Raw genomic sequence first — 22,674 nt, forward strand, 5'->3', positions numbered from 1 at the left:
TGGTGGGAACAGTTCACAGGTTCAGTCTCTGCGGAAACAGTTCATAGATTCAGTCTCTGATCTTGACTCGTTCCAAACAACATCTCTTTGGTGTAGCCAGTTCACATGGCTAGCGTGACTCCTCCATAGCCTTTTTCTTGATGTAACAGCTTGAACTTTCGTCCTGTTGAACCAGCAGTGCGGACTTTTACAACCAACTGGCTGTCTTGATATTTTCCAGTTTTTCAACTAATTTAGTTCCTTTCGTAGTGTCCCGCCTGAGATGGTAGAAGTGCTAATATTTTAGACAGTTATTATCTTCTGCTTCTTCTTTTCCTTTTCTGCCTTTTTGACACTCTCGGAGCTCCTTTCTCGGCTGCCAGCTGTAGCGCCACCAACTCTCTATGTTCCTTAGACCTTAAGTGCTTCATCTGGATTTCAGCACTTTGGGAGTTTTCATCACAAACTGAGCAGACCAGATCCTCGTAATATTCAGTGTCACTCAACAGGTCATGGTAATATTCGGGGTCATCCTGAGCTAGGCCAGTGAGAGGCCCTTCTACTTCCTTCTTATCCATCTGGACGTTAGCCGACGGTGGTTCCTTCCCTAACCATCTTTCTTGAAAAGACTTCTTCAAACATTCATATTCATTCCGCTCTTCCGGGGATGTCTGCCATTCCTTCACTACTGGCCTCATTTGTGAGTTCAATACCTTCCCTTCCAACGGGGATGTCGTTGTCAGGCTATTTAATCCTTCTACTGGAGTATCTGTTTCCACCCCCTTCTGTTCCCCTTGACGCAATTCAGCGTACTTTTGGCATCCTTGTAAAAGCTGTGTTGCCACCTCAGCTATCTCCGTGACTTTTGGAAGCTCCGAATTCTTTCCCTTTGAACCCTGAAACTCGTGTTCCCATTTTGGAGTCTTGTCCCTCAGCGTGTGTAAGAGTTGGCTGGCCATTAACTCTTCGACGGGGACACTGTGGATTAGAGTCTTCTCCATTTCATCCACCTTTCCCTCCAATGTTTTCACCTTCCTTTCCTCCGGTACTTTGGTTTTAAGCGCTCGAAGAAGTTGCGCCTTGATGTTCTCTAACTCCTGTTCAGGGGCCATTCCTACAGTCTCTGTGATCCTTCCAGTTGCCTTTCCTTCCACTGCCCGGATTCCTAGTTGAATATGTTCTTCAAGTTGTTGAACCTCGGCCATTGCTGCCTCATATTTGTCCTGGGTAGCCTTCAATAATTTAATGAGTTCTTGGACATCTTGAATTTCATGTTCTGCTATGTCTTCCGCCTCTAATTTTTCCTCGATGGATGGAATCTCTACCGATGAGTCTGTCTTGGCCTGGAGCTCCTCAAACATTTCCTGCAGCCTTTGTAATTCTCGCTCATGTTCAACCTTTAGCTGTTCAGATGCTTTCACTAAAACTAGCTTTTCGGAGGTTGCCGAGTTAACCCCTTCCAGGATTGTAGTCTGGGCCTGTTCATACTGTTCTTTCAACTTGTTACACTCTGCTTGCAATGAGTCGTAGAGATGAACTGGGATAAAATCCTGGCTTCCTGAAGATTCCTCTTCCTTTGGTTCGTTCTGTAAATATTCTAGTTCCTGAACAGCATCAGGGGAATGTGATTGGTATTTGGCCACGATGGCTCTATGGTCGCTCTCTGCTTGAGCTAGCTGTCTCTGTTGTCTTTCCAGGTTCTCCCATTCGGTGTCCCAGAACTTTTCCATATTTTTCATCTCTTGTACGAGACGGTCACTCAACTGTTCTAATTGTTGTCGTACTTTGACATAAGTTTGAGTCCGAACTCGGTGTTCTTCCGTCGTGGATGAATCCTTTGCTTGAACAGGCTCAGAATTCTCTGTCAACCTGGAGTTCTGCTCTGCAGCTTTATTCTTCTTGGTAACATAAGTCCTTCTGCATGTCTTCGTTTCCTTCCCCATCGTCGGCAAGTCCCTTTTAGCCTTGTCTTCCATATTTGAGTTGGTCTTATCGTCATCCATTTCAGAATCTGAGCTGATAGCTTGCACCGAGTCCTCCCTCATTATGGCTTTTAGGTAGTGCCATTCCATATCTATTTTCTTAATCCACTCCCGTCCTAGAAGTGGTGGTCCTCCTTCAGGTAATACGTACAAGTTCATTCTTGGGTGTTCTTTACCCCTATCTCTCACCTTGACTCTTATTTTCCCCATGGGGTATACGTTATGCCCCGTGTATGTCTGTAATACGAACTTGGTATTTCTTAAAGGTATGTGAGAGAATAGCCGGTGGTAGTCCCTTCGGTTGATGACTGATAGAGCTGATCCAGTGTCCAGCTCCATCCTTACTTGGACTCCAGCTATTTTTAGTATGACCCAGATGGTTTGTAGATCCATTTCTTTACCCACATTGTGGATTCTCAGACTACCCAGCTCCTGGTTGTTTGGGTCTGAGTCTGAATTCTGTTCATCTGAACTCTTCTCAGCCACCTTGTGTACCTTGTTGTACTTTTCTTGTGGTGGCTTCCTTTGATTGTTGGTCTTCTTCCCTGACCGGCATACCTTCGCGATGTGACCCAGTTTGCCACATTTCCTACACTCTTGGTTCTTAAACCAGCATTGATTCTGGTCATGCGTTGTCTTCCCACAACGGTAGCATTTTCTTGTGCTTGAAGTAATTTGGTCCACCCCGAGTGCCGCCGCCTTTAGTTGCATTTCCGCCGTTCCTTTCGCTGCGGCTTCGTGCGATGCAGCTATAAGGACAGCCCTGTCCAGTGTGAGGTCGTTCTCTTCCAGTAGTCGCTTCTGCGTCCCTTCTTTGGACAATCCGCATACGAACTTGTCCCGCAGTGCTTCTGTCAGATTCCCTCCGAACTGGCAGTATTTCGCTAGCCTACGCAGTTCGACCAAGTACTCCGCATTGCTTTCATCTTTCCTCTGCGTTCTTGCGTAGAATTTGAATCGTTCAGCCAGCATCAACGGTGTGGGGTTCAAGTGGTCCTTCAGCACAGCCACAATCTCTTCGAAGGTCTGATCCGCTGGTTTATCTGGTGCTATTAGATGCTTCAAGAGCCCGTATGTTTTTGCCCCCATCGAGTTTAGCAATGTTATCGCCTTGTCGTCTTCCTCTATTTTGTTGGCTTCGCAATAGATCTCTATGCGTTCCACGTACGTGGCCCAGTCTTCTATTTCAGAATTAAAGTCGTTAATATTCCCTCGCTTAGGCATCTTTCTTCCCTTGGGAGCAGCACCAGTATTTCTTTAAGTATTCTTATTTATTTGTTTATTTCTAAGATGGCGGTTTTCCCGCGAAATCGGCAGTTTCCCGCTCTTTCCTTCTCTCCCCGCCCACTTCAATGGCGGTATGTCAGTTAAGATGGCGGTTTTCCCACGAAAATGGCGGTTTCCCGCTCTTCCTTTCTCTCCCCGCCCACTTCAATGGCGGTTTCCCGCTTCTGTCGTCTCCTCCGCCTAATGGCGGTTTCCCGCGTTTCTTCCTGGTGGAAGGGGTACGCTTTCCCCACAGCGGACAGGTTCAGCCGTTGGGCTGGCTCTCGCACAGCTCCCCTTACTCGGCTCTGTCTTTTCCTCCCGCCCGCACGGCTCTACCGGCGCTGGGTACACCCCGTTAACGGAGGACAGTTCAGCCGCTGGACTGGCTCTCGCGCAGTCTCTCTCTCCGTACCCGGCTCTGTCGCTCTCTCTCCCGCACGTTCGGTTCTATCGGCCCTGGGTACCCCGTTGGTGGAGAACAGTTCAGCCGCTGGACTGGCTCTCGCACAGTCTCTCTCCCCTTGCTCGGCTCTGTCTCTCCCTCTCCCGCACGTTCGGTTCTACCGGCTCTGGGTACCCCGTTGGTGGAGAACAGCTCAGCCGCTGGACTGGCTCTCGCGCAGTCTCTCTCCCCTTGCTCGGCTCTGTCGCTCTCTCTCCCACCCGCACGGTTCCTGTTCGCCTCCCAGCCCTCTCGCAGACCGATGTTTCCCTCCCCGGCTGCAGCTGGGTTTCTCTTCCCGCGCCTACTCTCAGTCTCAGCGCTTCATGGCTGCGGTCGCTGCCCGGCTTTTCCCGCCGATCGAGGTCCGACTGTCTCACGACGCCGTTGGACCCGACTTTCTGACCAGCTCCGTTCCCCCTCGACCGTGGTCGAGTGCACAGCCCTTATCCTCCAGATATTCTCTACACCTTCCCCTACTCACAGTCTCCGCGGCCGCCTTGTTTCCTGCTGACCGGCTCACTCCGCACCGTGGTAGAAGGGTAGTCAGTGCCTGTTGCAGATGGAAGCTTTTATTGCTAAAGTCTTCCTCCTTCCTCCTGCTGCAGCCTCGTGTTTTCTTTCAGCAGCACGACGAGGGCGGTTGCCTCTCTTCGACGCTGTTCGTTGCTTTGGTAGTCTTGCCGCAGGGTACGATCGGACTCGTCGCCACTGTAAAGTCTGTGGGTTGTACGGTTAATAACGACACAGACTTCAGGAGTAACAAACAAACAGGTCTTTACTATTCGAAGGTCAGGGCGAATCTGCCCCAGCAATCCTGCCACAACACTTATATACTGGTGTGGTCACTATCGGTATTACAGTATACAGAAGCCAAACAAATAGTGCCACACCTAAAGTAGTTCTCTTAAAGGTGAACGGTTACATTCAATAGTTCCCTTAAAGGTAGACGGGTACATACACTACAAGTAGCAAAAGTAAATGTTGGTCCCTTAGAGGCTGAGACAGGAGACATTATTATGGGGGTAAGGAAATGGCAGCAATGTTAAACAAATATTTTGTATCTGTCTTCACAGTAGAAGACACAAAAAGCATACCAAAAATGGTGGGGAACCAAGGGTCTAATGAGGGTGAGGAACTTAACGTAATTAATATAAGTAGAGAAAAAGTGCTAGAGAAACTAATGGGACTAAAAGCTGACAAATCCCCTGGACCTGACGGCCTACATCCTAGGGTTCTAAAAGAGGTGGCTGAAGAGATAGTGGATGCATTGATTTTGATCTTCCAAAATTCCCTAGATTCTATAATGGTCCCAACGGATTGGAAGTTCGCAAATGTAACACCGCTATTCAAAAAAGGAGGGAGAGAAAAAACAGGGAACTACAGGCCAGTTAGCCTGACATCAGTCATCGGGAAAATGCTGGAATCCATTGTTAAGGAAGTGTTATCAGGGCACGTAGAAAATCATAACATGATTAGGCAAAGTCAACATGGTTTTATGAAAGGAAAATCGTGTTTGACAAATTTATTAGAGTTTTTTGAGGATGTAACCAGCAGGGTAGATAAAGGGGAACCAGTGGATGTAGTATATTTGGATTTCCAAAAGGCATTCAATAAGGTGCCACATAAAAGGTTATTATACAAGATTAGGGCTCATGGGGTTGGGGGTAATATAATAGCATGGATAGAGGATTGGTTAACGGACAGAAAAAAGAGAGTAGGGATAAACGGATCTTTTTCAGGTTGGCAGGCTGTAACTAGTGGGGTGCCGCAAGGATCAGTGTTGGGGCCTCAGTTATTTACAATCTATATTAATAACCTAGATGAAGGGACCGAGTGTAATGTATCCAAGTTTACTGATGATACAAAGTTTGCTGACGACACAAAACTAGGTGGGATTGTGAGTTGTGAGGAGGATGCAAAGAGGCTTCAAGGTGATTTAGACAAGTTGAGTGAGTGGGCAAATACATGGCAGATGCAGTATAACGTGGATAAATGTGAAGTTATCCACTTCCGTAGGAAAAACAGAAAGGCAGAGTATTATTTAAATGGTGATAGATTGGGAAATGTTGATGTACAAAGGGACCTGGGTGTCTGTGTATATCAGTCACTGAAAGCAAATATGTAGGTGCAGCAAACAGTTAGGAAGGCAAATGGTATGTTGGCCTCATTGCAAGAGGATTTGAGTACAGGAGCAAGGATGTCTTACTACAGTTATACAGGGCCTTGGTGAGACCACACCTGGAGTACTATGTGCAGTTTTGGTCTCCTTACATAAGAAAGGATACATTTGCCATAGAGAGAGTGCAGCAAAGGTTCACCAGACAGATTCCTGGGATGGCAGGACTGTCGTATGAGGAGAGATTGGGCCGACTAGGCCTGTATTCATCAGAGCTTAGAAGAATGAGAGGGGATCTCATTGAAACGTACAAAATTCTGACAGGGCTAGACAGACTGGATGCAGGGAGGATGTTTCCCCTGGCTGGAGGCTCTAGAACAAGGGGTCACAGTCTCAGGATACGGGGTAGGACATGTAGGACTGAGATGAGGAGAAATTATTCTTCACTCAGAGGATGGTGAACCTGTGGAATTTTCTACCACAGAAGGCTGTGGAGGCCAAATATATTTAAGAAGGAGATAGATAGATTTCTAGACACAAAAGGCATCAAGGGGTATGGGGAGAGAGCAGGAATATGGTATTGAGATAGAGGATCAGCCATGATCATATTGAATGGTGGAGCAGGCTCGAAGGGCCGAATGGCCTAATCCTGCTCCTATTTTTCTATGTTTCTATGTTTGTAAAGCTAGGTGGGACAGTAAGCTGTGAGGAGAACGGCTGGATTTTCATTAAGCTGTTGGGAAGGAGGCGGGACTACAACTTTCGGGTTTTAGTCCCGCCTCCATCAACGTCCGGCCATTCGACGCGATTTTCCCTTGATTGACCTTGTTGAGCCCACCCAGCGGGCTCAGCAGGCCAATTAAGGGCCACCCGGCAACAGGTGACGTCACAGACTGAAATTTCATCTGTCAAGAGTTTTTGACAGATGAAATATCAGTGTTTCACAGCTGTTTGAAGCTGTCAAACACTGTCAGACTGACTTCTAACAGTTAGAACTGTCACCGGCACTGAAAGCTGAAGGTTGTCACTTTTGACAGATCGTAGCCGTTCGGCTTTCAGTTCCGGCTGAGTGATGGACTCCCGCAGCCAAGAGGAAGAAAGGCTGTGAAGGTAAGTACAGGTAAGTAAAACTTCTTTACACACTTTAGACACACCAAACACACTTACCTTTGCACTCATGCACCCAACACTCACCTGAACATCGACATCGCGGCCCCTCCAAGTCCTTCAACCCGACGGCCCGCCTGCTCTAACCTGGCCTGGTTTGGAGCCGTCGGGAATCCCACACGACACCCCTCAAAATAAGGATTAGGCTAAAAACTGCCTGTTAACTACCTGTTAACAGGCAGTTAATTGGCACTAATCCCTTCCCGCCTCGGGTCGGCGGGTCCCAATGCGGGGCGGGTACCCGCCTCCTCTGAAACTTACGTGGAGGCGGGTTTTGGGCGGGATGGTGTCGAGACACCCAAATTTGGGATTTTTGCCCCTCGCACGCCTGAAAGCACCCTGAAAATCTGGCCCAAAGAGTCTGGAAAGGGATATAGATAGACTAAGTGAGTGGGTAGTAAGGTGGCAGATGGAGTATAATGTAGGGAAATGTGAGGTTATTCACTTTGGTAGGAAGGAGAGAAAAACAGAATGGAGAGAAATTTGGTATCGCCCCAGTTGGGGCGCAATTATCGGCCGGGCGCAAAGATTAGCGCCTGGCGCTAATTATCGCCTCCGACTGCAACCTTGGCTTTTATCGCCCCTGGAGGTGATTAGAGCGCTAAATCAGGCGCTACACAACTCTCTTAAGGCGCTAAGGCTGAGGCGCGAGGTGCTACCTCAGAGGGCGGGCGCAGCGCAGGTGCTGTCAGTTAGCGATTGAGCACAGACACACTGGCGCTGGTCAGTTCTTAAAGGGGAGGGTCGATCTTGCTCTGCAGCCACACCCTGCTCACTGGAGCCTTGAATCTCGGCCTGGGCAGACCTGTGGCTAAATCCAATAGCCAGACACTATGGAAAGGGCCAGGGAGCGAGAACAACGCTTCTGCGAGCGGGCCTTGGAGGCTCTGGTTCGCGGGGTGGAGCGCAGAAGATCCATTCTGTACCCAAGGAGTGGCAGGAGGCCGTTGCCACGCGAGTACAGAAGAGTGTGGCGGGAGGTGGCTCAAAGCGTTTCCTCAAGCAGCATGGTGCCTAGGACCCATGTGCAATGTAGGAAAAAGTTCAACGACCTCACTCGGGTCGTCAGGGTGAGTGCCTTTTTTTTCAAAACCTCTTCATCCCTCCATCTTAACCTCACTTTATGGACAGAGGGTCTTGAAAGCCCCAATGCCCAACACTCATCCAACATCTATGGCCCTTTCATCAAACACACGTGCGCATTCAACACTTTGCATACAGTAAGGGCTATTCAACTATGGGAGGCACATCAGGCAAGATCATGGCTGCATACAGTAAGGGCTATTCAATTATGGGAGGCACATCAGGCAAGACCATGGCTGCATACAGTAAGGGCTATTCAACTATGGGAGGCATATCAGGCAAGACCATGACTTTATATTTACTCAGACGCCATCCTTTTTCTTGCAGGCCAAGCTGTCTCATAATAGGAGACAGCAGCAACGGACCGGTGGAGGGCGGCCTTAGCTTCAAACCCTCAGCAATCTTGAGGAGCGCGTCCACAGGATTGTGGCAAGCCGGGTGATTGGTCCCATCGCCACTGGAGACGCCAACCCCGTTCTGGACAGCAATGGTAAGGTCATCACCTTTTTGTCCTCTCTCCTTCCACTTGTTCCTCACAACAGCAGCCTTTGACACTTTCAATCCAAATCACTAAATCGCTGCACTCATGCCTCCCTTGCTGCCACCCTGTCCTCATGCTAAAGCCACTCTTGTACCTCCCTGCATTGAGATGGTGACTCACCAGGTGAGGAGATGGGCCCTCAAGCTGCCAGTGAGAGTCAAGTTGAAGGTGAGGAGGAAGAGGAAGCCGGACCATCAGCGCCACCCTCAACCGAGGCAGCACATGCCCATACTGGGGACACGCCTTCCCTGGAGGGGGCAGGGGGGAATGGTCTGATAAGGGTGAAGCTACAGGACGGTGGCATAGTGGTTAGCACTGTTGCCTCACAGCGCCAGGGACCCGGGTTCGAATCCGGCCTCGGGTGACTGTCTGTGTGGAGTTTGTACATTCTCCCCGTGTTTGCGTGGGTTTCCTCCGGGTGCTCCGGTTTCCTCCCACAGTCCAAAGATGTGCGGGTTAGGTTGGTTGGCTATGATAAATTGACCCTTAGTGTTAGGGGGATTAAATACGTGGGGTTACGGGGATAGGGTGGGATATGTGTTGGTGTAGGGGTTACGGGAATCGGGTGGGATATGTGTCGGTGCAGGCTCGATGGGCCGAAATGGCCTCGATCTGCACTGTGGAGTTTCTGTGATTCTGTGATTCTGTGACCCAGCGGGCTGCAGCAACGTGATGGGGGTAGGGAAGCTCGGGGGTCTTCTCCCCGGAGGGAGAGTATGGCCTCGAGTCCTGCTGCACTGGACGCAGACGAGGAGCGGGTCCTCCCTGAAATGAGCGCCCAGGCAGAGCAAAGGCACACTGAGCTCATGGCTGCAGTAGCAAGGTTGCCTGAATCCATTGAATCACTGGCAAGGAGTGTCGAGCACTTCGCTGTAGCACAGGCAGCTGCCACACAAATGATAACATAGAAACATAGAAACAGAAGATTGGAGCAGGAGTAGGCCATTCGGCCCTTCGAGCCTGCTCCGCCATTCAATGAGATCATGGCTGATCATCCAAATTCAGTACCCTGTCCCTGCCTTCTCCCCATATCCCTTGATCCCTTTAGCCTTAAGAAATATATCCAACTCTTTTTTGAATATATTTAATGAACTGGCCTCCACCGCCCTCTGTGGCAGAGAATTCCACAGGTTCACCACTCTCTGGGTGAAGAAATTCCTCCTCATTTCAGTCTTAAATGGCTTACCCCTTATCCTTAGACGATGACCCCTGGTTCTGGACTCCCCGGCCATCATAAACATCCTTCCTGCATCTAGTCTGCCCAGGCCTGACAGAATTTTATAGGTTTCGATGAGATCCCCTCTCAATCTTCTAAACTCCAGTGAGTATAAACCCAATCGACACAATCTCTCCTCATACGTCATTCCCGCCATCCCAGGTATCAGCCTGGTGAATCTTCGCTGCACTCCTTCCATGGCAAGAACGTCCTTCCTCAGGTAAGGCGACCAAAACTGCACATAATACTCAAGGTGCAGTCTTACCAAGGCCCTGTACAACTGTAGCAAGACATCCTTGTTCCTGTACTCGAACCCTCTTGCTACGAAGGCCAACATACCATTTGCCTTCTTAACCGCCTGCTGCACCTGCATGCTTACCTTCAGCGACTGGTGCACAAGAACACCCAGGTCTCTTTGCACTTCCCCTTCTCCCAATCTATTGCCATTCAAATAATAATCTGCCTTCCTGTTTTTGCCACCAAAGTGGATAACCTCACATTTATCCACATTATAGTGCATTTGCCATGTTTCTGCCCAATCACCCAATCTGTCCAAATCGTACTGGAGTTTCACGACATCCTCCTCACACCTTACCCTCCCACCCAGCTTTGTGTCATCTGCAAATTTGGAGATATTACGTCCAATTCCCTCGTCCAGATCATTAATATATATTGTGAACAGCTGGGGTCCTAGGACCGATCCTTGCGGTACCCCACTAGTCACTGCCTGCCACTCGGAAAACGACCCGTTTATTCCAACTCTTTGCTTTCTGTCCGCCAACCAGTTCTCTATCCAAGTCAATACCTTGCCCCCAATCCCATGTGCCTTAATTTTGCACGCTAATCTCTTATGTGGGACCTTATCGAAAGCCTTCTGAAAGTCCAAATACACCACATCCACTGGTTCTCCCTTATCTATTTTACCAGTTACATCCTCAAAAAATTCCAGTAGATTAGTCAAGCATGATTTACCTTTTGTAAATCCATGTTGACTTTGTCCGATCCTGTCACTGCTTACCAAGTGCTCTGCTATTACATCTTTTATAATAGATTCTAGCATTTTCCCCACTACCGACGTCAGGCTTACCGGTCTATAATTCCCCGCTTTTTCTCGACCACCTTTTTTGAATAGTGAGGTAACATTAGCTACCCTCCAATCCATGGGTACTGTTCCAGAGTCTATCGAGTTCTGGAAGATGACCAGCAATGCATCTACTATTTCTAGGGCCACTTCCTTAAGTACCCTGGGATGTAGATTATCAGGCCCTGGGGATTTATCAGCCTTCAGTCCCATCAATTTTCCTAACACCATTTCCCTACAAATACTGATTTCTTTCAGTTCCACCCTTTCATCAGGCCCTATGTTCCCCGGCATCTCTGGGAGGTTATTTGTGTCCTCCTTTGTGAAGACAGAACAAAAGTATGAATTTAGTTGGTCTGCCATTTCTTTGTTTCCCATTATAAATTCCCCTGATTCTGACTGTAAGGGACCTACGCTTGACTCTTGACTTCACCAATCTTTTTCTCTTCACATATCTATAAAAGCTTTTACAGTCAGTTTTTATGTTCCCTGAAAGCTTACTCTCATATTCTATTTTCCCTTTCTTAATTAATCCCTTTGTCCTCCTTTGTTGAATCCTAAACTGCTCCCAATCCTCAGGATTATTGCTTTTTCTGGCCACTTTATATGTCGTCTCCTTGGATCTTATGCTATCCCTAATTTCCCTTGTTAGCCACGGTTGAGTCACCTTTTTTGTTTTATTTTTATGCCAAACTGTGATGAACAAATTCTGTAGCTCATCCATTCGGTCTTTGAATGTTTGCCATTGCCTAACCACCGTCAACCCTTTGAGTGCCATTCCCCAATCAATCCTACCCAACTCGCTCCTCAGACCATCGTAGTTTCCTTTATTTAAATTGAGGACCCTAGTCTCTGAGTCAACTACTTCATTCTCCATCTTAATGAAGAATTCGATCATATTATGATCGCTCAGACCCAAGGGGCCTCGTACAACAAGATTGCTAATTAATCCTTTCTCGTTACATAATACCCAGTCTAAGATGGCCTGATCTCTGGTTGGTTCCTCGACATATTGGTCCAGGAAACCATCCCGTAAACACTCCAGGAATTCCTCCTCCACAGTATTGTTACTAATTTGGTTAGTCCAATCTATATGTAGATTAAAGTCACCCATGATGACTGCTGTGCCCTTATTGCACGCTTCTTTAATTTCCCTTTTAATGCCATCCCCAACCTCCGCCTTACTGTTGGGAGGTCTATATACCACTCCCACTAATGTTTTTTTCCCCTTAGTATTTCTCAATTCTACCCATACCGATTCCACATCATCAGAGCTAATATCCTTCATTACAATTGTATTAATCCCTTCTTTAACCAGTAATGCTACCCCACCTCCCTTTCCTTTTTGCCTATCTTTCCTGAATATCGAATACCCCTGGATGTTGAGTTCCCAGTCTAGGCCATCCTTGAGCCACGTTTCCGTAATCCCAACCAAATCATATTCGTTTACCTCTAAGTGCTGCAATGCAGTCAACGGCTGGTCTCATGCAGACGCAGATTGAGGCCACGCGAGCACTGACTGCTGCCACCCTCGCTGGATCAGGCAGATTTCCCCGGGGCTCTCACCACACCCCAGCAGGCCAGCAATCTGTGCTCCAGCAGATTGCTCCGCATGCTGAAGTGCTGCCCCGTGGGAGTGCCAGTGTGTCAGTCAGCAGGGAGTTGCTGTCCTCTCTCAAGATGACAGCATTCCTGCTGCCACCACTGGCACTTCTCCACTGCTGTTGCCACCACCTGTAGGACAGACTGCTGCCGCCCATGCAGAGTTGGTTCAGTCTGCAGCCGGGCCCTCCAGGCCCAGAGCTGGTCCAGGCCATCCCTCAAGGGCATCTGCAGTCTCAGTTTCTGACACTCAGCAGCCTTCCCCCAGCCTTGCTCCAGCCACTGGTGTCCCATTACGGAGGAACTGCAGGGTGGGAAGGGGGCAATTTCGCAAGGGAAGCAGATCACTCTCGAAGGGCAAAAAGTAGGAGGAGTGGCAAAGTGTTTTTCATTGTTTTATTGAAGGCCGAGGTTCATGGTCAAATTTTTCTAACTATTTTGGATATTGTTTCCAGGTTGTGAGAGACAGTTATGTGAATGACTGCTTTTTTTTGTGTTTCTTTCTATTACTTTGTCATGAGGAAATGAGGCACACAGAGTTTGTGAAATAACTAAGTGTCTGTATTCAAAATGTACATGTTTGGTCTTTGCACTCATTGTTGCCTTGACCGGCTTAGGGGTTGCGGGATGCTTTCATTCAGGTTTTTTGAATGGCAGAAGCCATTCCCTCAGAGGGGGCCTTGAAGCGAATTGCTATGAGCCTTTGACGGACGGCCTTTCCACTTTGTGCCTCCCTCCCGCCTTGGTGCTGCTGATGATCATCCTCCTCATCTTCCTCCTCCTCCTCCTCCTCCTCCCCTGGTGGTGCTCCAATGTCTGGTGGCATTGGCTGGGTCCTGAGGATTGCAATGATATGCAGCATGCAGCACACAACAACGAAGTGGGAGACTCGCACAGGTGAGTACTGCAGGGCTCTTCCAGAATGGTCCAGACAGCGGAACCATTGCTTGAGCATGCCGATTGTGTGCTCAACAATGTTCCTGGTAGCTTGAAGGCTCTCGTTGTATCGCAGCTCAGCAGGGGTGCTGGGCATATGGAGCGGTGTCATCAGCCAGGTACACAGAGGATATCCCTTGTCTCCGAGAAGCCAACCTCCTGGGTGATGCGTTGCCTGGAAAAGGTCTGCCACAGAAGTCTGGCGCAGGATGAAGGCATCATGGCTGCTGCCTTGAAAGTGGGCATTGACAGTGAATATCAGCTGTCTGTGGTCACAGACCAACTGGATGTTTAAGGAATGGAAGCCCTTTCGGTTGCAGAAATCCTCGGCATTCTGTTGCGGTGCCCGCAAAGCCACATGCATGCAGTCAATGGCGCCCTGCACCATGGGGAAGCCCGCTATCCTAGCAAAGACCATTGTGCGTTCTTGCTGCTTGTCCAGGGTCATGGGGAAAGAGATGTACTCTCACCTCCTTTTAAAGAGGGCATTTGTTACCTGACGGATGCAGCAATGCACCGCGAACTGGGAGATATTGGCGATGTCCCCAGTAGCTGATTGATATGAGCCGGTGGCATAAAGGTTGAGAGCCACTGTTATCTTCACTGCCACTGACAGAGACGTCCTGCTCCTCAGTTGTGGCTGCAGATCTGGCTGAAGCAGGTGGCAGAGCTCAGTGACCACCTCCTTGCTGAATTGCAGCCTTCGCAAACAGTGCTCCTCAGACATATTAATGAGGAGAACTGTTGGCGAAAAAACCTGGGAGGATAAGATCTCCTGTACCGAGGCCTGTTGGCCCTCCTCCGTCTGGCCATGATTGCCACTCTCTCTCTGCGTCTCTGTGCCCTCCGAATGTGATGGAGAAGGACGACGTTCCCATCCATTGCCATCCCCATAGTATCTGGGCAATCAAAGTTATGACGGTCAAAAAGCAAAGTACCTGCAAAGTTATGGTCAGAAGCCAAAACTGCCTCAGACAGCGTTGACTCAATGCAGAAGTCTGTCTTTCTCTCTTTGTCTCTCTGCAAATCTCTCTCTCTCTCTCAGAATGAGTGGTGCAAAAATGGCTACCACACAAAAGCCAGGAAGAGGCCCCCTTTAAATAGCGCCCCCCCGCCCCACAGCGACTGGGATGCATTCCAGTCAACCTGTCGTTGGTAGCGCCAGGCTGAAAGGAGGGGGGCGCCACTGAATTTCCGGTCCGGGGCGCCCCAAGGGCGTTGCACTCTCGAATGACGTCAAGATCTGCGTGCGCAGGAGATCGGGCGGTAATGTTTAGGGCCGCCGCAAAATGTCCGGTCAATTGGTCACCCGTTAGCCCTCTTAAGGCGCTAACGGGTGGCGCTACCAACTGAATTTTTCCCCTAATACTTTTAAATGGTGAGAAACTTTCAAATGTTGGTGTTCAGAGAGATTCAGGTGTCCTCATGCAAGAAACACAGAAAGCTAGCATGCAGGTACAGCAAGCAATATGGAAGGCAAATGGCATGTTGGCCTTTATTGCAAGGGGGTTGGAGTATAACAGTAAGGAAGTTTTGCTACAATTGTACAGGGCCTTGGTGAGACCACACCTGGAGTACTGTGCACAGTTTTGGTCTCCTTATCTAAGGAAGGATATACTTGCCTTGGAGGTGGTGCAATGAAGGTTCACCAGACTGATTCCTGGGATGAGAGGGCTGTCCTATGATGAGAGATTGCGTAGAATGGGCCTTTACTCCTTGTAGTTTAGAAGAATGAGAGGTGATTTTATTGAAACATACAAGATTCTGAAGGGGATTGACAGGGTAGATGCTGAGAAGTTGTTTCCCCTGGCTGGAGTGTCTAGAACTAGGGGGTATAGTCTCAGGATAAGGGGTAGGCCATTTAAGACTGAGATGAGGAGGAATTTCTTCACTCAGAGGGTTGTGAATCTTTGGAATTCTCTGCTCCAGAGGGCTCTGAATGCTGAGTCTTTGAGTATATTCAAGGTTGAGATAGATAGATTTTGGGGGTAAAAATTCGGTAACACCCCCTTTGGGGCGCTACCTTCGCTGGGGCGCTAATTTTAGTGCCCCGAAAAAGTTAGCACCTCTGCGGGCGATTTTCCCAGGTAGTGCCCCGAAAAAGTCATTCTCAGATTAATGATCAGATTAGTAACATTCCAACTATACATGTTATCACACAATATGATGATATCATTTGCATTGCGATAACAAGACTTGCACTGGGAAACACCGTTGCATTATTTGTATCTGACTCCAAGATGAAGGGATACCATTCTCGTGGGCTTTTTCCATTTACAGAAGACGATTAGCCCGTTTCTGTACACTTGAAGAACAGCCCATCAAGAAGAGTACTTTGAAATCAATGGGTAAATTTAGTAATCCCATCATCCCAACAGGGAGCAGCACTTGAAGACATCTTAGGTCGGAGATAGGACTGCAGACCAAATAGCCTTCGAATCCATCCTGAAATTTCTATTGAGAACAGGTGAAGATAAAACAAAGCACTTGCAGCACTGATGAGATTGGTAATCCATATATTCTGGGATACTTTACTATGGTGACACTACCTCTTTAAATATGTATTTGTATTGGATTATATGTTACTGTGCAAAATGTAATCATGGCATTTAAATCTGATTGACAACCCAATTAAAAGGCCTGTCTATTTCAATGCCTACTTTAGCCTGATGATAACACTAAGCAACTTGTTATTAGGTAAAATGTCTGTAGCTATTGCAGAACTGAAGAAATGTATAGTCACACTGCTCACAAAATTACTGTTGTAAATTTCAAATGGCTTGAGTCCAAAGCTTGTATCTGTAGGGGGTGGCGTGTGGTGGTGTTTGGCGCGTACGCCCAGTCAGTTATGCTGCTGACTGTTTATGAGTGGTTCGAATCGCTCCCACGCCCCTGGGTTCCAGACACCAGACTTAGGTACAGGCGGCGATACAGAAAAGACTCGAGTAGACAGGTGGTTTGGATGTAAACAAAACTCAAGATTTTATTAAACAGAAAAATAACACAGTCTTATGAGAAGTTACCAGTGTATAAAATTACAGGCAAATACAAATAACTATACTTATACAGGGAATGGGGAACACACGGCACATCGAGGGAAAAACAACTATCTTAACAATCCCCTTATCCTTATCCCCCCCCCTATACCTAACTAGATTAAGCTATGAGGGGCCAGAATTTATGCTCACCAATCAAAAGGGGTCTGCTGGACTCAAAACAGCGGTGGGGTTCGGGGTTCGCTCTTGGTGCTCTCTGGAGCCTGCCGTCATCACGTGGTCTCCGGGTGCTGCAAGGGCGTTGTCCAGGTTCGAGTACCCCAAAGTTAAAGTCTCTGTTTGGGTACTTTACCTTGCAGGGATGATGGTTCCTCTTCCTCGGCCGACAGTTTGAGTTTGCATAAAGATAGTCGCAGGTCAGCTGAGACTGAAGGCCCGATGATTCGGGCCTATCCTCAGTTCGTCTCCTCAGTTCGTCTCCTCAGTTGGTCTTCCTCAGTTGGTCTTCCTCATTTGGTCTTCCCTCCTCCCCTCGTCGCGTCCCGCCTCGCCTGGCCTGAATTGTCCGTGTCCGCCCAATGCAGTGCCTGGGCGATTTCCAGATGGAGTGGGGAAAAGGCACGGGCAAAGGCCAGGGGGTAAGCGCGGGACGGGGAAAGAGCGACAGCCACAAGGTCGAGGAGCAGAAGAGCAGAGCGAGCAGAGCAGAGAGAGAGAGAGAGATTGCTACCCAAGGCCTTCAATTATACTCTTTTCAAAAACCCTTATCTGCGCGCCAAATCAGGTTAGTTCTTTGTCTTAATCTTGGCAGGCTATTTTAAATAATGGTAGCAATCCATACTAACTGTTTTTAGATGGCCGGTAATCGCATCTACCGGCCCGATAATTGACTTGTTTTGTCATGAATGTACCTTGATGGGCCTGTCCAACCTCGATGGCTTCCTTAATCTGTTGTCGATTATATATGTAAACTGCTTGATGGCCTTAACTATAGGCCTAACTGAATTTAGATTTGTCTCCAATTCGGTCTAATACATAATTCAAAGTCCTGTCTGGTTTCAAAATACAAAGTCTCTCTTCACAGAAACTGCAGCTTTGGTTTCGATCCACAAGCTGTCTGCGTTGCAGAGTCCATTTAAAAATCTCACAGGCTTTCTGCCACGAGGCGCGGACGCCATTTTGGGTACCCTTTTTCATTAAAAATGTCCATGCAGGGTCCCTTTTCTTATTAATAACCTTCGGGAAGATGTAGAAATTTTCCGAATCTTACATGTCTGGGATCAAATCCCAAAGCACGATAGTGACAGTTACTGGCCTAACACCCTTGTGATGTCTTGAACCTTATCTCATCGTATTCCAGTTGAACAGACAGATGGCAAATCTTAGCTACACAGACCATATTACTCAAACAGGAAATTTAGGGCAAAACTGTTGTGCAGCTGCAATGGCAAAGATTCCCTGAATCATCAATTATTCGCCAAATAAACACGGCATATGGGAATGAAATTTAATTAAGCTATTTAATAACAAGATAATCATACAATTAATACTAAAATAATTTAAATTTAAGTAAGTTCTACTTGTTGAGAATCCTACCCATTGTCATTATCTTACTACAATAGCAAAATACTGCGGCTGCTGGAAATCTGAAATAACAACAGAAAATGCTGGAAACACTCAGCAGGCCAGGCAGCATCTGTGGAGAGAGAAACAGACCTGAAACGTTAACACTGTTTTTCTCTCTCACGGATGCTGCCTGGCCTGCTGAGTGTTTCCAGTATTTGCTGTTGTTATGTCATTATCTTACTGTTTGTTTAGGCTGCTGTGTATTGGTGCTAATGGTATTGGAAAATGTCATGATCTAAAATCCCTCTTCCATGCATCCTTTTGAAAATGGTCTACCCAAAATTCCACAGCATATTCAATTGTGGATTAATTGATGATAGAGAAGATTAGAATAATCCCTTTTGATTTAAAGGAAATGCCATCAAGCGTATTTAGTACTTAAACTAGCCTCATTAGCAGCACCTTGACGAGATATCTATGATATCTTCAGTGAATGGTCAACTCCATTAGTACCTTTCCTTTCCCACTTCCCCAGAAGGTAGTTATCCTGCTGTGGACACACATTTTTCATTAGTTGCCTGTATGAATTTCCTCATATTTGGTAATATGCAGCCTAGCTTTTCTCAGCATAGCCTGCATATTATAGGTTTGATTAAAAGCTGTCCTAGCATAATTGATGCAATGCCAATCAAAATCATGTTAGCCATATGGTTCTGTATAAATGAATAAAATAATCTTTTGTCCTGGAGTCAATCATGGTGGACAAGGTGGAGATGTTTCTGTGAGATCTATCAGGGAGCATGGGTGTAGTTGTAGGGATTCATTCATATTGGAGTGTATGGAATGTTATGTCATGAAAATAGTGTTTGACTTCGAGCTGCTTATGTTGGAAGAGATGTAATTTGTTGGTTAACCGCTGGAATGTCATAGTCAGTCCTTTGTGTAAGAAATTGGCCTAGACTGGTGATTGACTTTCATGCTAGGCTCTAAGTGTGCTGAAGATGAGTGTTCGTCAGAATGAGGAGGGAGTTGACCAGCCTTTGTGATCTTCAGGGAGATGCAGGCATTCCTCCAATCTGAGAGCGTTAGTGCAGCCATGAGGTATTTTTGAATCCCTGTCAGCCTTTTCTGGAGGTCTTTGAAGCGTAGGTTGTGGGGACAGGAAGGGGGAAAATGAAGAGTTGGCAGGGAGGCTCCTGCCACCATTCCTAGCTGTATATTTGCAAGGAGCATAGGGACAAGGACAAAATTTGCAGAGCTGTGCCAGTCGATAGTAGTACCAGGTGTTTGGGTAGCAGAGTTGCTGTTCTTATTTGGAGAGCTAGAACCATCTGCAGTGTGTTTGCAGGGTCTCCTCTGCCCAAAAGAATTTGGTGATGCATCTATTGAGAAGGTCAGGCTGGGACCTTGACTGGTAGAATTTGGAAAAGGTGAAGGAGGAAAGAGAAGATATTCAGCTTTCCCGTGCTTGCCTAGAAGTGACCTGGGAAGACTGTTCCATCTGTTTACATTGCACTTTTTGCTGACATGCAGTAAGTGGGGTCACGGCACTGAAAGTAGCTTTTTGGCAGCAGACTGGCATCATAATTATTCTGACCACAGGATACTTTATCTGTATGGCATCCAATTGCAATTTGTCATGTCAATGAAAGAAGATTCTGTACATAATTAAGAGTATGTTTTGAGCAGCTCTTTGATTATACAATATAAAAGTAGCTACCTGATTTAAATGAAGCATGGGAGGAAATATGCATTGAATTGTGAGCACTGGAAACAAAGCAGCATAAAGTGTACTCCTTCCTTACAGTTGGAATGACTCCAAAAATAAAAGGCACCATAATTTCTTGACGATCGTCGTAGACAATGTATTGGCCATGCGGAGAAACTGGTTAACCTGTTGTAAGGATTGGCTCCCTGATGCGACACAAATCAGGTTGTCAAAATTGTTCATGGGCGACTCATTGGACTAAAAATTCCTTTAAGCCTGCTTTAAAGTGTTAAATGGACAAAAGGAACAATCCCTGCCTGAAGAAGAAGGGCCAAGGATCGCAAGGAATTGGTCCTCAGGCCTCATCTACATGTTCAAGGCGAGCTGCCGACGCTTGATGCGCCTCCACAGGCAGCTCGTTCGGCAGAAGCGTGCAATTTAGAGCCGCTTGCCCTGCCAGCAGCGGCCCTCAGGTAAGTTCCCGGGTTGCGGGGGGGGTGACATCCACATCCTGAAAACCTAAGCGGAGCAGGCCTGAGCAGACTCGGGGCAGCCCAATATCTGGTAAGGGTCCTTAAACAGGCGTCAGGGCCCTCATTTGCAATTTGGATCGGATGATTTTAAATTGTCCTTGGGGTGCAGAACGTTGCGCCACACAATTGGTCCTTTTTTGCACCAGTTTCTACCCCAGTTTGTGTTGAGTGTATCATGATGCTGGGAATGTAACTTAACTCTGCAGAAACCTATCACAAAGTGGCCAAAAGGCATAAGCACAGACAGATACAGGATATTTGGATATCAGACCAGCAAGAAAGAATTCAATTAATATTGTGAATGTTTCAGACAATAGGTGAGCTGATTATAAATAGAAAAGGCTGCATCTGAGAAGGAGGTGGGGGAAGGGAAGAAAGCATTCAAGTTCCTAGCCATTCACAACAATCATGAATTATATGGAGGCTGGCATGTTGGGTAACATTATGAAGCTAAATTACTCATGGATAAGACAGATTGAAAGCATTGAAAAGGATTTGGAACAATGAAGTAGATGGACTAAGGAATAACAAATGCTTTTAATGTGAATAAATGTACAGTAATTGATTTAAAACAAGAAACATGTATACACTAGGGGCTGGATTTTACCCGAGGAGGCGGGTATGGAGGCGGGACTGACAAGAAAGTGGCAGAATTTGGGGGCGGGTGGCAAACCCGCCCCCAACCCGCCCCCAACCCGCCTCCGTGCCCTCTCGTGTAAGATTCAAAATTTTCAGCAAGAATCACGCAAGAAAATAGGGTTAATAAGACAGTTTTATTGACCAAAAGAAGCTTGTACAGAAAAACCTTTGATAAAAGGGCATACAAAATGGCCACCGGACCTCGTGATCAGTTTCTGGGACCATTTGATTTCTGTTACTGCAAGCCAGACAGGCTTGTGGATTGAGGACAGTAAGCCCGCGAAAGTCAGTATCGGGAAAACGAAACTCAGGGAACTGAGCATACATATTAATTGGATTCTAAGTACAGGACAGTCTTGGGTTACAGGATGAGGCCCATCAAGAAATGGGCGGACAATTGAATGAACACTTAAACCCATTTACTGTACAAAGGAAAACCGTTTGACAGCCATCAAGGGCAATCTCCAGACCGATCAATATACGAACCGAGTTATGGTGACAAAGTAAAAGACATTATTGGCCCAGGAAGGCCAGTTAAGCTATCACCGGCTCCCGTTACAAGACAAAGCGCCCCTGCAGAGATTTCTGCCCACCAAAAATATTACAAAGACAGGACTATGATTTGGCGGGAGATAAGACTGTCCCAAAAGGGTATAACTATGGATTTGAAAAGTCCATCAGTACGAGGACGATTACGACTACGATTACGCTTCGCTTCACCTCGACCGCTACGATTCACAATTCATTTCTTCAGTACGATTCGTAACTTCGGTGCGGAACGGAAGACGACGAGGGTGGCCCGGGTACTTTTGTCGGGAGATCATCGACGACCCAGGCCGAAGGAGAAGACGCCCTCGGGAAAACGACGATCCAGGCCGGAGAAAAGGACACTCCGGGCCTAGCACTCCAGTGCCTCAACATCCCATTTGACCAGGAACTTCCCATGTGCAGTTCTACAACATCACATCGGCGACAGAGTCTTTCATGGGCATCCAGTTCTTAAAGTCACGTCGGTAACGGATTCATCCATGACGAGCGCTCATCAAGACTGTATCTGCTGCTCCATCGCGTAAGAAAAACAAACTGCGCCAGAAGTTTCCAAATCCACGTGACGACGGAAAGCTGTGCCAAAAGGCTGCGAACCCCTTTTTGCGAATCTGAAAGTGGTGAGCATGATCCCGAGTTCCTCAAGTCGAAACTTAGTTTAGGTCTAGGGGAGGGGGTTAAGGGTAATCGTAATGTGTTTCCCCTTTTTCGATGTGCCGTGTGTTCCCCATTTCCATAGAGTTAAGTTTATAGATATGTGCATGATTGTAGTTATTTTAATCTGTGCTTATGACATGTATTTTACAATGCTGCAAACTGTTTTATAATAAAAGCCTCCATTTCGTGCTATTCAACCTGGTCTATTGAGTTTTTCTCTGCACTACAGTTCCCTGCACCTAAGTCCAAGGTCTAGAACCGTAGGGAAGAGTGGGTCGAACCACTCAAGGGTAATTATTGCACGAAGCCTGGTAGGAGACCAGAACGAGCAAGAGAAACCCCCTACACTTGCCAGGAGGTGGGAAGCCGTTACAGGCAGAAAATAGGATTATCCCCATTTTTCGTCCTGAAGTGCAGGCTTCCCGACTTGGGGGAACCCCGCCGGGGTGCCAGAGGCGAGTAGGGGTCGGAGGGGTCTGAAAGTGCGATGTAGAGGTGAGTGATGGGTGCAAGTGTGGAGTGGTAAGTATGTGAGGCGAGTGTAAAGTATTAGAAAATGTTAACTTACCTTTGTTTCTACCTTCATCCGCTGTGGAGCCAGAGTCCCCGACA

Source organism: Somniosus microcephalus, chromosome 8, assembly GCF_052327205.1.
Source record: "Somniosus microcephalus isolate GS21.2 chromosome 8, FLI_Smic_1.0, whole genome shotgun sequence".
Taxonomy (NCBI): Eukaryota; Metazoa; Chordata; class Chondrichthyes; order Squaliformes; family Somniosidae; genus Somniosus; species Somniosus microcephalus.